Raw genomic sequence first — 12,450 nt, forward strand, 5'->3', positions numbered from 1 at the left:
TATTCTGGTTGCTCTGGGGGAAGAAGAGGTAAGGAAAGAAGAAATATATTTGTATCATAATCCACTGACACACACACACACACACACACACACACACACACACACAGAGCTGAAAGAACATAACAGCCTTTCTACATGAAGTTTGTTCTGATTTTTTCCATTTTATTCTAATTTACCGTATTTTTTAAAAAGATTAGAAATGATTTTTTAACCCACAAGTGGATCTCCACCTGCTACTGTAAACTACTGTTTAGCCTTTGAGAGCAGTTCAGCGTGGTGTTTAATTAAATCAGCTCTGGAGGCAAATGGCCAGTATGGACTTTGGGCTTCTCCACTTACAAGATAAGTGTCCTTCATCAAGTTATTTAAACTTGCTAGGTCTCAGTATACTCATCTTGCCTCGTAGAGGTTTTTTTAAGAGTTAATTAACAGAGGAAATCACTTAGAACATTGCTTGGCATATAATAAGGACATATTTAGTGGTTGCTTTATCAATAAATTATTATTATTATTAAAGATTTCATTTATTTATTTGAGAGAGAGATAGAGAGAGAGCACAAACATGGGGGGAGGGGCAGAGGGAGAGGGAGAAGCAGACTCCCTACTGAACAAGGAGCCTGATGCTGGGCTTGATCCCAGGACCCCGGGATCATGACTTGAGCCGAAGGCAGATGACTAACCAACAGATCCACCCAGGCACCCCTATCATTATTATTATTAATGAACATTATCCTTTGTCTTTAGAGAAGTACTCAGAAACTCAAATGCTGATAGAGGAAATATAATGACGACAAACATGAAAACTATAGTTAGACATATGAATGAATATTAAAGTGCTGGTATTCATAATTTACTGCTATCTAAAACAATAGGCTGGGCCTAACGATATAGCAAAACACAACATATCTAAGAGTCATTATTGCCAGTAGACAGCAACTGATTATTCTTGGTGTAGATACAATCATTAATTTAGGATATAATTTAGTTAGCAAATAAAGCATCCTAACAATTGTAGCTTTGACATTAAGATGTCAGTTTTAATTCTATTACTTAAACATAACATGTCCACATTAACATTAATTTTATGATTTGAAATCTCATTATTAAGATTTAAGACAAATGCCAATGAAGTGTATGTGTTTTTGTGTATATGTGTATGTAAATATATACACACACACACACACACACACATATACATGTATATATATATTTTTAAAGATTTTATTTATTTATTTACCAGAGAGAGAATGAGAGAGCTAGTGAGCACCAGCAGGGGGAGCGGCAGGTAGAGGGAGAAGCAGGCTCCCTGCTGAGCAAAGAGCCTGAGGCCAAACTCGATTCCAGAACAATAGGATCATAACCTGTGCCTGAGGCAGACACTCAACCAACTGAGCCACTGGGGCGTCCCTATATATGCATATTTTAAACAATCTTTGCACGTATACATATATACATACACATATACATAGTTTTAAATAATCTTTGTGCTTGCACTAATTCACACATGGATATGCAACAGTGTTTCTTTTCTTTCAAAGAATGATAAGAATCTACTATTTCTTCCTAAACTTTAAAAAAAATCAGGGCTTAATAGAAATTTCTAATATTTAGTTAACTGGCATACTTTAGGCATGAAGTATTTTATCTTTTCACAGTTTTCTACTGGAGAGTTTCTACATCAGAAGCTTTCCAGAAGAACATTGATGATTAGGCAGTTCTATTGAAATTCTTAGTCTCGGGCACCTGGGTGGCGCAGTCCATTAAGCATGGGACTCTTGGCTTCAGCTCAGTTTCTGGTCTCAGGGTAATCAGATCAAGCCCTCTGCACTGAGTGCAGAGTCTGCTTGGATTCTCTCTTCCTCTGCCCCTCCCCCTTCTCTATCTCTCTCTCAAATGAATAAATCTTAAAAAAAAAAAAAAAGAAAGAAAAGAAATTCTTAGTCCTACAATTTTTTTAAAAGATTTTATTTATTTATTTGAGAGAGAGGCAGTGAGAGAGAGTATGAGAGGGGAGAGGGTCAGAGGGGGAAGCAGACTCCCCACTGAGCAGGGAGCCAATGTGGGACTCGATCCCGGGACTCCAGGATCATGACCTGAGCTGAAGGCAGTTGCTTAACCAACTGAGCCACCCAGGTGCCCCTTAGTCCTACAATTTGACACAAACACCTCCAAATACTTTGACATTTAAATTAGCAACAAAATAATTTTAGCTTGTTTTTACTATAATAATTGCTATTAAATTTCTATTTGTTTACAGTATCTTGCATATTATAATAACTATTTTTTATTTCCTAGTTACAAAAGCCATAGCAATTTTTAACAATAATAAACAGTTTACTTAATTTTATAACATCTTCTACTGTTACAGTTCAGCCACTGTGCAATCTATTTTGAGTAAGGGAGGAGTTAATAAATAGTACTGGACAAGTAGGGAGAGGTGTGATGGTGTTTTGATGTGTCAGTTTGCTTAATCAAACTAATCTAGGTATTGCTGTGAAGGTATTCTGTAAATTAAGGTCCATAATCAATTGACTTTAAGTAAGGAAAATTATTTCAAATAAGCAGGGTGGTCCTGATTAACTTAGTTAAAAGGCTTTAAGAGCAGTACTGATTTTTCTTTGATGAAGATGAAACTCCACGTGTGGACAGCAGCTTCCTTCTGCACCCAAGTCCCAGTCTGCCCCCCCTGGTGGCATGTTACCATGTTTCAGACTTGCCTACCCAGCTTCCACAATCACATTAGCCAATTCTTCCTACTAAATCTCTTAATACATATCTCCTTTCTGGTTCTGCCTCTCTGGTTGAACCCTGACTATTTGGTACTTGCTTTGCCAGAGATGAAAGGTGAAAGTTATAATTATCAAATGATGGGCTACCAGTACAAGAATCGATAGGTGGATGGATGGATGATAGTAAATGACATATAAATACAAGGCATGAAAAAGTAGAATTATAAATCAGTGGAACTTCTAAACAACAAAATACTACTTTTTATGTATCAGAAATATTAAAAATGCTACAAAGTAGTGTAATTGTGTAAAAGGAAAAGAAAAAAAATGGCAATAGGAAAAGTGGTCTCAATTTTATTATTTTTATTATTTAAAACAATTTGGTAGTGAAAAACTTCCTTCACAGAAAACCTAATGAGAATAATAAAGTTTAGTTATTTTTGTTGAAGCCATTGTCAATCCTCACACCCCCTCACCCAGGGTCCTGAGGAGATGCTGATGAAATCGGTCTAATCTTCATCAAGGACAGTTGGACAGTAGGTGAAATGTTACTATAGGTTAGTGAAGCTTACTCTTCTTTACATCTGCACTTTCTCTCGATAGTCATATTCTGCCAAAAATTATCTACCTTGATGGAGAATGTTGAGATATTCATTTGGCTTACTTCTTTTCCATTATTCTCTTTATATCTTTTAAGACAAATGCTAACCTTGTATTGACTTCAAATCTCTGAATCCTTCCCATTAATAAACAAATCTTCCTCTTCCACTGGTTCATTAAATCAAACTATTTTTCTTTCCTCAACAGGAATCTTATAAACAATAGTTGCCCATAGGAGAAAAAAAATAACTGGATGAGAAGAGCTGATAAGATTAGTCTTATACACCAACAAATAGTTGCCTGACTTGCTAAGTGCTGCTCAAATATAAGCTTAATTAAACAATACTAAAGAAAATATAGTGTAGTCTCATCCTTACACAAAGATCATTCCAAATAATTAATTATGTGATGTGTTTTAAGCTGAAAATACATATTTCATACAGTTAATATATAAGCTCATTGACTCATGATTCAGAATCAGCAGCATGATAATGTAAGTTTAATTTTCAAATATTAAGTTCCATTAAATATTCAAAATTCATGTCAAAAAGAATGTATGCACTTAAAATTAAAGTCATAAAAATGTTTCACATCTAATATCCATTATTATTAAATCTAATAATTAAATATTAAAGGCAGATATTTAAAATACAATTTATCAGAAATTTTCTTTATATATTAATGTGTATATCTAGAGAAGCATAAGATCTGTGTGATCACTGTGTCCATATATTCGCTGCCTTAAAATTTGGCTTATTTAGGAATCTGTCTTCATTGTGAATTGTTGTAATCAATATTAAAATAGTTTGAATGACTAAATTAGACTTAACTGCCTAACAATTTAAAAGTTTTCATTTGACTTTACTAAACTCAGTCACTAAAATCATTGTTGTCAAGGTTACCAATGACCTACTTTCTGTTGTTAAATAAAAAATAAATCAGCACTTAATTTTATTTAACCTTCCAATAGCACTTGACCTTGCTGATGATTTTTTCATATTTTTTTCTATTTGCAAAATTATTACATCAAAATTAAAAGGCACTCAAATAATGTGGAACTGTCTGAACTATTAATTGAGAGGCATTACCTCTTTCTTCCCACTCTGCAGAGATAACTACAGTGAACAATGAAATGCAGGAACACACCTTTCAGATATGTGTTCATGCTCATCCAAATGCATCAAGTCAATAGAAATGCTAAAAATATTTAAAACAAGTTAATGAACACATTATAAAACTTAATAAGCAAACAGGAATTTAACTTGGTGGACAAGATAATTTGGTGATGATCCCTAAAACCACAAACACTGACTCTCCATTTTTGACACATCATTGCTCTAATCATCTGCTTCAACATCCAGAGCTCAGCTGTCTTCCAGCTCAGCCAAGCTCCTGACAAATGATAATTCAAAACTGTGGTAACAATCTGCTTATTTTTATACCATAGAAGGAAGCTACTGAAGTCCCTTAGGCATTCTGCTAATCTGGGCCTGCAGAATGTTGGGGAATAAGTTCTTCCACAAAAGGTAAACAAATGAAGAATCAACAAATATTTCAAGAGAGTAACAGCATAAAATAAAAAAAAAAAATACGTGGAAGAATTTACAGGAAAATTATTAAAATAGAAACTGACATTAAGACACATAATTAATGTTCTCAGAAATATCCATAAAGAGGATATGAGAAAATCACCCAGGCAAATATATCACACAAGACAAGTAAAAGGAAAATAAGGCAGAGAAAGTAAAAGGTAAGGAAAGGCATATACAAACTATCAAGATATATTTGGTAAGGATTCTTGCCGGAGAAAACAGAAGAAATAGACACAAAATAAGGGAGGAAATAATAATAGAATATTAAAATGAGGGCAAAGTCAACAGTTCTTTTATGGTCCATGCTTTTCATGTCCTGTCTAAAAAGTTTGGGCCTAATCCAATATTACAAAAATTTTCCTCTGATTCTTTCTAGAAGTTTTGTGGTTTTAGCTGTTATATTTGAGTCTTTGACCCACTTTAATTGTTGTATATGGTGTAAGATTAAGGATTGTGTGTTCTTTTTTGCCTATAGATGCACAATTGTTCAATTGTTCCAGCACCATTTGTTGAAAAGACTGCCCTTTTCCCATTGAGGTAATTTGGCATGTGTGTTAAAATTACTTGGCCATATATATTGTGTGTGTACTTCTGTACTTTATTCTCTTTCATTCTTCAGTGTCTGTTTTTATGCCAATACCAGATTGTCTTGATTACAATAGGAAACTATTTTTAATTTATGCTCCTGATTATTTTTCCACATTTTTCCATACGCTCATTGGCTCTTTGTATTTTCCTGCTAATGTGTGGGTTTGGTTTTTTTTTTTTAATTTTTACCCATTTTATTTTGGGTTGTTAATGTTTTTCTTCTTAATGTACACCTTTATTATTTTTTTCTATATTTCCCAAGTTTACACTTACATTTATTTCTGGTCTTCTATTTTTAATTTGGAAGGATTAAAAACATTACTCTGTTTTCCTCTATGATTTTTCCCCATTGCTGCTCTGCTTAGATAGTCCTTCCAGCCACTAACCTGTCTACTGTGCATCTACATTTTGCTAGTGCTTTAAGTTTTTATTTTTCTGCTTTATGTTTCATTTTTTTAAGTTTTTAATCAATTTTGTTTGCATATAGACTGAGTCATGTGTGTCAAAGTTCCTTCCTGAGTTTTTTCCAAAATGCACTACAAAAGAATCTATTTTTCCTATTTGATCCCGGTGCTCCACTAGAAAAAGATGCAAGTACATAGTTAGGAGAAATCTCTGATAAGCACAGTCCTGTAGCCCTAAGTGCAAATTACAGCTTGTAATTATATGCATATATGTCTAGGAGTATCTCTATAAAAACTTATTTATTTTCCTTCCTAAATTGCAATGTCCACCAAGTAAGGAAATCTCTTTTATTCTCTGGACAGGCCTGAAATAGAAAAGAAAAAAGTATACACAAATATCTGTTGAATGAAAAACAATTCATTTGGATTGTTTAGATACACGAACCAATATCTTCCTTCTTTTTGTTTAATATTGTAGAAGTTGTACTTTTGACACTATCAACTAAAATGCTTGTGGTATGCTCTTCCTCTCTTTCTTTGGGATGATAACTCTGTTTCCTCATTTTACAGTTATTTGGCATACAGTTGTTGTTTTGTTTTGTTTTAGTTTACCATTCCTTAGACAAAGAGAGTTCTAGCTAAAGATAGAATGTTTCAGGAGCCTGAGTGTCTGTATTGTTTTACTCTGTGCTCTTTGAACTTCAGATAGATGTGTTACTTTCTAGCATCCAGTAGGTCTATCTATTGGGGTTGTACTGGAATATAATAAATGCACTTCTATCTTTAATGTGTGAATCTCTGTGTGAACCAATGGAATTCATGAAAAACATTAATTTCCATGTGTATTGTTATCAAGGTTGTTATTTGCTACCCCACTTCAGCAGGTATTTTGCATTTAAGGAAAACATTTTCTAGAATACATATGGCTATCACTCCTTTCTTCATCGTTCTATTTCCTGCCTTTTTATTTGTTTATTTTCTGATGATTTAGTCTATCAATTGTTGTTAAAAGAGATTCAGTGAGAGGATGAAGATTCACTAAAAGAGTATCCATTGGGTAGAGGGATAGTCAGAACCAAGGCATGATGAACAGATTAAGCTAATGTCAGGCAATTCTGGATACTGAATTTCAGTCAGGACACTCTATATCTTGTTGCCAGAAGTCATTTCTGCCCTGCACTCTGCCAGCTACCCATAATATAAAACATTCTGGGCATACCACTGAGGCCTGGAGGAAACAACTCTATGTGGACTGTTTTCAGACATTCAGTGTCTAATGACTAGGATATTATGGGAAAGGTGAGAGACTTGAGTCAAGAAGGAAAAATGGAACAATTTTCCCAAAGGGAAAAAGCATGCACAGTGGAAAATAGAGGGATAAAAAAGCTCCATTGCTGTGTAATTCCATCTGTGAGAGCCATGGGAGGCTCCTTGCTGATGTCTGAGGGACTTTTTCTTTCCCTTTGTTGGTAACTGCACTTATAATTCCTCCTAAATGTTCCATAACTTAATCCTTCAATGTATTATTTTCTAGTCCATCCTTGTTCTTAATTTAAAAATGTTAATGTGAGGGTTTTGAAAGAAATGTGACTTATAAGTCTTATAAATTCATATAATTTACAGTTCAAGTTACTACCTGACATTGCTTTGAAATGATTAACTACTTCCCATTATTAAATGCTCCAAGGAGCAAACTCCGTGGAAAGGAAACTCTTGTATTAAGTAATGTATTAAAAAACACAATAAATAGTTAAGCCCCCTGTGTTCAAAACAGTAAGTTGTTAGCCGGTACATTAAATAAAATTATCACATACTGTTCTTGACATAAGATTTATAGTTACATTATTATTTTGTCTTTTGATTTTCCACAAGAACTTACGGAATTTATTGGTTCTTGAGAAGTAACAGCTTATATAACAAAATCATTTTTTATTCTAACATGTACATTTCAAAGGCAATAAAAATGATTTTATTTCAATTATTATTGTTATTATATTTTAAAAACTTAATTTAGAAGTTCTCCATTTTCTGATGGGTAGACAAAATCTAATACAGCATGCCTTTCTCACTAGAAAATATCTTTTTATTTTTTTAAATGTTGCTTTTTTAAAAAAATATTGATTTTTAAGAATTAAATGCAGTGATCCTGTCCCTTCCTCATGGTTGATTCTGACTCCACCTCTTTCTTTCACAGAGACGAGAGAGAGAGAGAGAGAGAGAGAGAGAGAGAGAGGCAGGAGAGGGGCAGAGGGGGAGGGAGGACAAGCGGATTTCTCACTGAGCATTGAGCCCAATGTGGGGCTCAATCCCACAACCCTGAGATCACGACCTGAGCTGAAACCAAGAGTCAGAGTCAGACACTCAACTGGCTGAGCCCCCCAGGCGCCCGATCTTATACTCTTTGCTTCCACTCTTATTCAACGTTCAGAAAACTAACTTTCCTTGAATGACTATGCTGTAGGAATATAGCGTTGCATTAGAGATGTTAGTTATCTTGTCTAATGTGTAAATAAATGGTACTACATTGCCACAGAGATTATTAGAGTGGTAATTGTTATCACTCACCCCTCTACTCCTTTATATCTTTCATTAGACTCCACTGCAGAATGTGCTCATGTAATAAACTCAAGTATTTTACAATTATTAGAATCCAGTGGTATCTTCTTAATCTTCCTCGTTTCTACATTTTCTATGGCATTTGACAACTATTAACACTAAGGTCCAGCATGGATGAGTAGTGTGGATGGAAAGTTTCATTTATCTCTCTCTTAAAAGATCCCTATAATAGTAGAACTTTGTTTCCAGGATTAGATGGGCTTTCTCACAACTCCATAGCCTCTGGCTCCCATGTCCCATGGCCTCTCTTTCCCCTACATGTTCACAGTGTGGCTCTTGTTCATGACTTTCACTCTGATGTGTGAATTTCTAGGTCCTTCCTATTTGGTCTTTTTCAGTGTCTGTTGCTGTACCACTTGACACAATTGTCTCCATCTCCTTCTGGCTGATCTCATGGGAGGAGTTCAAGGTTCATTTCTTATTGACTCTTAGACCTAGACCTCTAGCCATAACTTCTTTTTGCAGTCTCAATATGTTTTTCCAACTGTCTGCAAATTTTGTTCACCCTGAAAGGATTTGCAGTCATTTCAATATTAAGTTAAAAGTGAAGGTATTTTTTCCATATGTATGAATTGATAATCTATTCCATTTTGTGGCTTTGAGCAAGTTAATTAAACTTTTCTCTAAGTTTCCTCATTAAAAATTAAATGTTTAATTTGAGGAAACAAAAATATCTTCACAGTTGGGTCACTTTTAAATGTCCACTCACATTCTCCTCCCTTAGACTCATCTGTCCCCTATCTTTCCTTTTTTTTGTTTCAAGTCACTTTTTTGGGCCATGGACCAGGGTAGAAAAGACAAGAACAAATATAGAAGGAGAATCTGATGTCACCTACATTTGTCTGTTGGCCAAGACTTTCAGTTCAGGTTAGCTTTTTTTTTTTAAATTTTACTTCTTTTTAAAAATAGGAATATCTAACACAATTAAGAAAAATTCTAATTTGAGGTTCCAAGACTTCATCTTAACTAGAGTTCTCTTAAAAGAGCTTCATGCATAATATGCTCCACTTTATTAAACACACATTTTTTTCTAGCTTATATGTAATAAAAACCAGGGAAGTAGACTAAGTAAGATGTGGAGATATTGATAGCCTGTTCTCAAAGAATATGCAGGAATGGGTGCAGGGGAAATATTTGCCACAGTTTTCCCAAAAGAAATGACCACTAAAGAGTCAAAGAAACTTTAAGAAACAAAATGGCTTTTCCTTTCATAAGTCAAATGGAAACTCACTGACATATGTATTTATTCACTTATTTAAAAACATTTGTTAAATAACTACTGTGTTTCAGGAAGCTAGAGCATCTGTAACTAACAGACAGACAACTGCGAATTTTAGGGGAAAATGTATTAAATGCTTTATTAATAGGCTAGTACTGAAAACTGCTGTTCAGAATGCTAGGTTCCCCACCACCACCACCATCGCATGCTCTATATTTGGGAACATAAAAGGACATCATGGGCCAGAAAGAAGAGCAGAATAGAAATGAGGAGTTTCCTTCTTAGGGTAGCAGATACACACAAAAAATTGAACATCTGCATTTGACTAAGGGGAGCTGACTACACTCATGTTCAGCTTATGATCTAAAAAGGAGTTCAGTGGAAATCATGAGCCCACTAGGGTGCATTAATGGGAATGTATTGCAGAAGATAAAAAAAAAATAGTAAAAATAACTTATGTTCTCAGTCCAAACTAAGGAAAAATAAAAGTGAGGAATAAAATGTTGGAATAAAATATTAATAAGAGAAAAGCCCAAGTGTATAATTTAAGAAGAAAATGTACAATGAGGGTTTAAAACTCTTTTCAAACTGGCTTACAGAACATTGATTCAATAATGTTGAAGAAATATATAAAGAATCCATTCGGAATCAGATGAAAATGTGGCCAGTGAAGAGGCACAAATCACAAGACAGAGAATAAAAATTCAACACAAGCATGCTTGAGTTTCCTTAAGAAAGCACAACTAACAACTTAGAAATAATAATCAATGAAATAATAAAGGAATGTTTTCCTGAGATGAAGAACAATCAGGAACTACACGAAGAGGGAGCTCACTATACATCTAGCAACCAAAAATATCCAAAACTTCTAACCAGCCTAGAGCTGACAGCTGTTGTTTCAGATCTACAACCCCAAATGCCAGGAGTAAACAGCAACAACACTTTTCTTCTGTGTCTGTGGAGTCGCTGGTGCAGCCCTGTGATCCCATGTGTGAGTTAGCTGGGAGGAGGTGGGGGCTGATCCACGTGGGGCTTGGCAGATTGGCCATCACAGGTCTGATGCACATTTTAAACTGAGACCTGGGCTGAAGGGCTAGGCACCTCCCACGATTGCCCTTCTCATGGCCATAGCAAAAACACGAAGGGCACATCCAAACACACGGGCCCACATCAAAGCCTTGCTTGCATCACACCTCTTCACATTCTACCTATGAACCAAATCGCATGGTTGAACTACTTCAAACAAATTCTCTAAGCAAATCAGGTCTATCCAGTGCAGCCCGAAATAATAGCCATTTCTTAGAGGAGCTCCCAGTTAAAGGGAAAAAAAAACAAAACAAACTTAAAGTCAGGAGCAACCAGAAGAGAATACCTAGGCCATTCTTTGCTGTGATGAAAGACATTCTTTCATGTATTCATGCATTCATTTAATAACTCTACCAGGTTAATTTTATGTGTTTCTTGTGTAATCTTATATCTAAATTAAATGTGATCTGTAAATTATTTGCAAAGGATATAGTTTGAATTTTGTCCTCACTGAACAAGAGCTTTGATTCTGTTGTCTTTTTTATTCTAATAACATATTATTCCTCCTTTTTGTACTGATTCATTTGTTTCTAAATATAAAAGTATGTGGTTTTGCTTTGATGATTTAGAATTATATCACCTCTGTGATTCATCACTCATCTCTAGAAGAAGATAGGCAATTTTGGTTAAATCACTCCCGAAGTAATAAGCGTAAAGGCTTCTTTCCTGGCTTTCACAAAAATCTAAAGAGAGCTGACCTGCTAATAAAATACCATTTATGTAGCAATCCCTGGGTCTCTTATGAATGTTCTCACTAAATCAGATTCACCAGCACTACAAAATGAAAAGTACTACTTGGAAGAAAACATGTGAGGGATTCCAAATGTGAGATATTGTGTGCGTGTGAGAGAGAGACAGAGAGAGAGAGAGTACATGTGAGTGTGTGTGTGTGTTTGTGTGTGTGTGTGTGTGTGTTGCATTATCTTACAATAATTACTGGGGATGTACAAAATTTTGCATATTTTAAAAAGTAATAACAAATACGAATAAGACATCATAAGAAGAGATGCAAACAAAGAGACACTTTTGTGTATTGTTTCCAGAAGTTGCAACCACTGCAGCCATTCTAGATAGAGAATCTGACAGTGCTTAGTGAACTTAAGTATAAATTGTTTTTATTCGAGAATGACATTATGAAATTTAGAAAGACATGCAGGTGAGGGAGGGTTGGGTTTTATCAATCAGAAATAAGATGCATTATAACAAATGAGCAAAACATTCTAAAACAAAGGTATTATTGCCAATAACTCTAGTTACTGTAGCCACTCCTTATGTGTACAACACACAGCAGTAAAAAATGTCCACAAACGAAATAAATAACATTTGAGACCAAAAGAGAGAGCTCTGAATTGAAGGCAGTAATAACGTGGTTAAGATTGTAGGTTAAGGGCTTGGATTAGTGAATTTAAAAAATTTACTGCACCTGAACTCAGGTTTAAGAATACACTTTCAACATGATATATTCTGGTCAAGATCAAAATTTTCCATGATCTGTATTGTCTTACCTGTCCTGCTGAACACCTTGAAAAAGAGTCAAAAGCTTGAATTCTTGCTTGGGGCAAGCTGATAGCTGAGCTCAGTGAAGCCCCCTTTAAGGCTCCAGCAAGAACACAAGC

The 12,450-nt window shown here is 34.9% G+C and overlaps 1 long non-coding RNA gene across 1 annotated transcript in view; it reads left to right on the forward strand.

The window, feature by feature from the left end:
- LOC113926448 overlaps positions 1-12,450 on the forward strand; it is a 51,461-nt gene that overhangs the window by 20,191 nt on the left and 18,820 nt on the right. The window contains exon 2 of the long non-coding RNA XR_003521312.1: positions 5,397-5,458. This is a non-coding gene — a long non-coding RNA (uncharacterized LOC113926448). The remainder of the gene's footprint in view (positions 1-5,396; positions 5,459-12,450) is intronic.

This window comes from Zalophus californianus, chromosome 7 (assembly GCF_009762305.2).
Source record: "Zalophus californianus isolate mZalCal1 chromosome 7, mZalCal1.pri.v2, whole genome shotgun sequence".
Taxonomy (NCBI): domain Eukaryota; kingdom Metazoa; phylum Chordata; class Mammalia; order Carnivora; family Otariidae; genus Zalophus; species Zalophus californianus.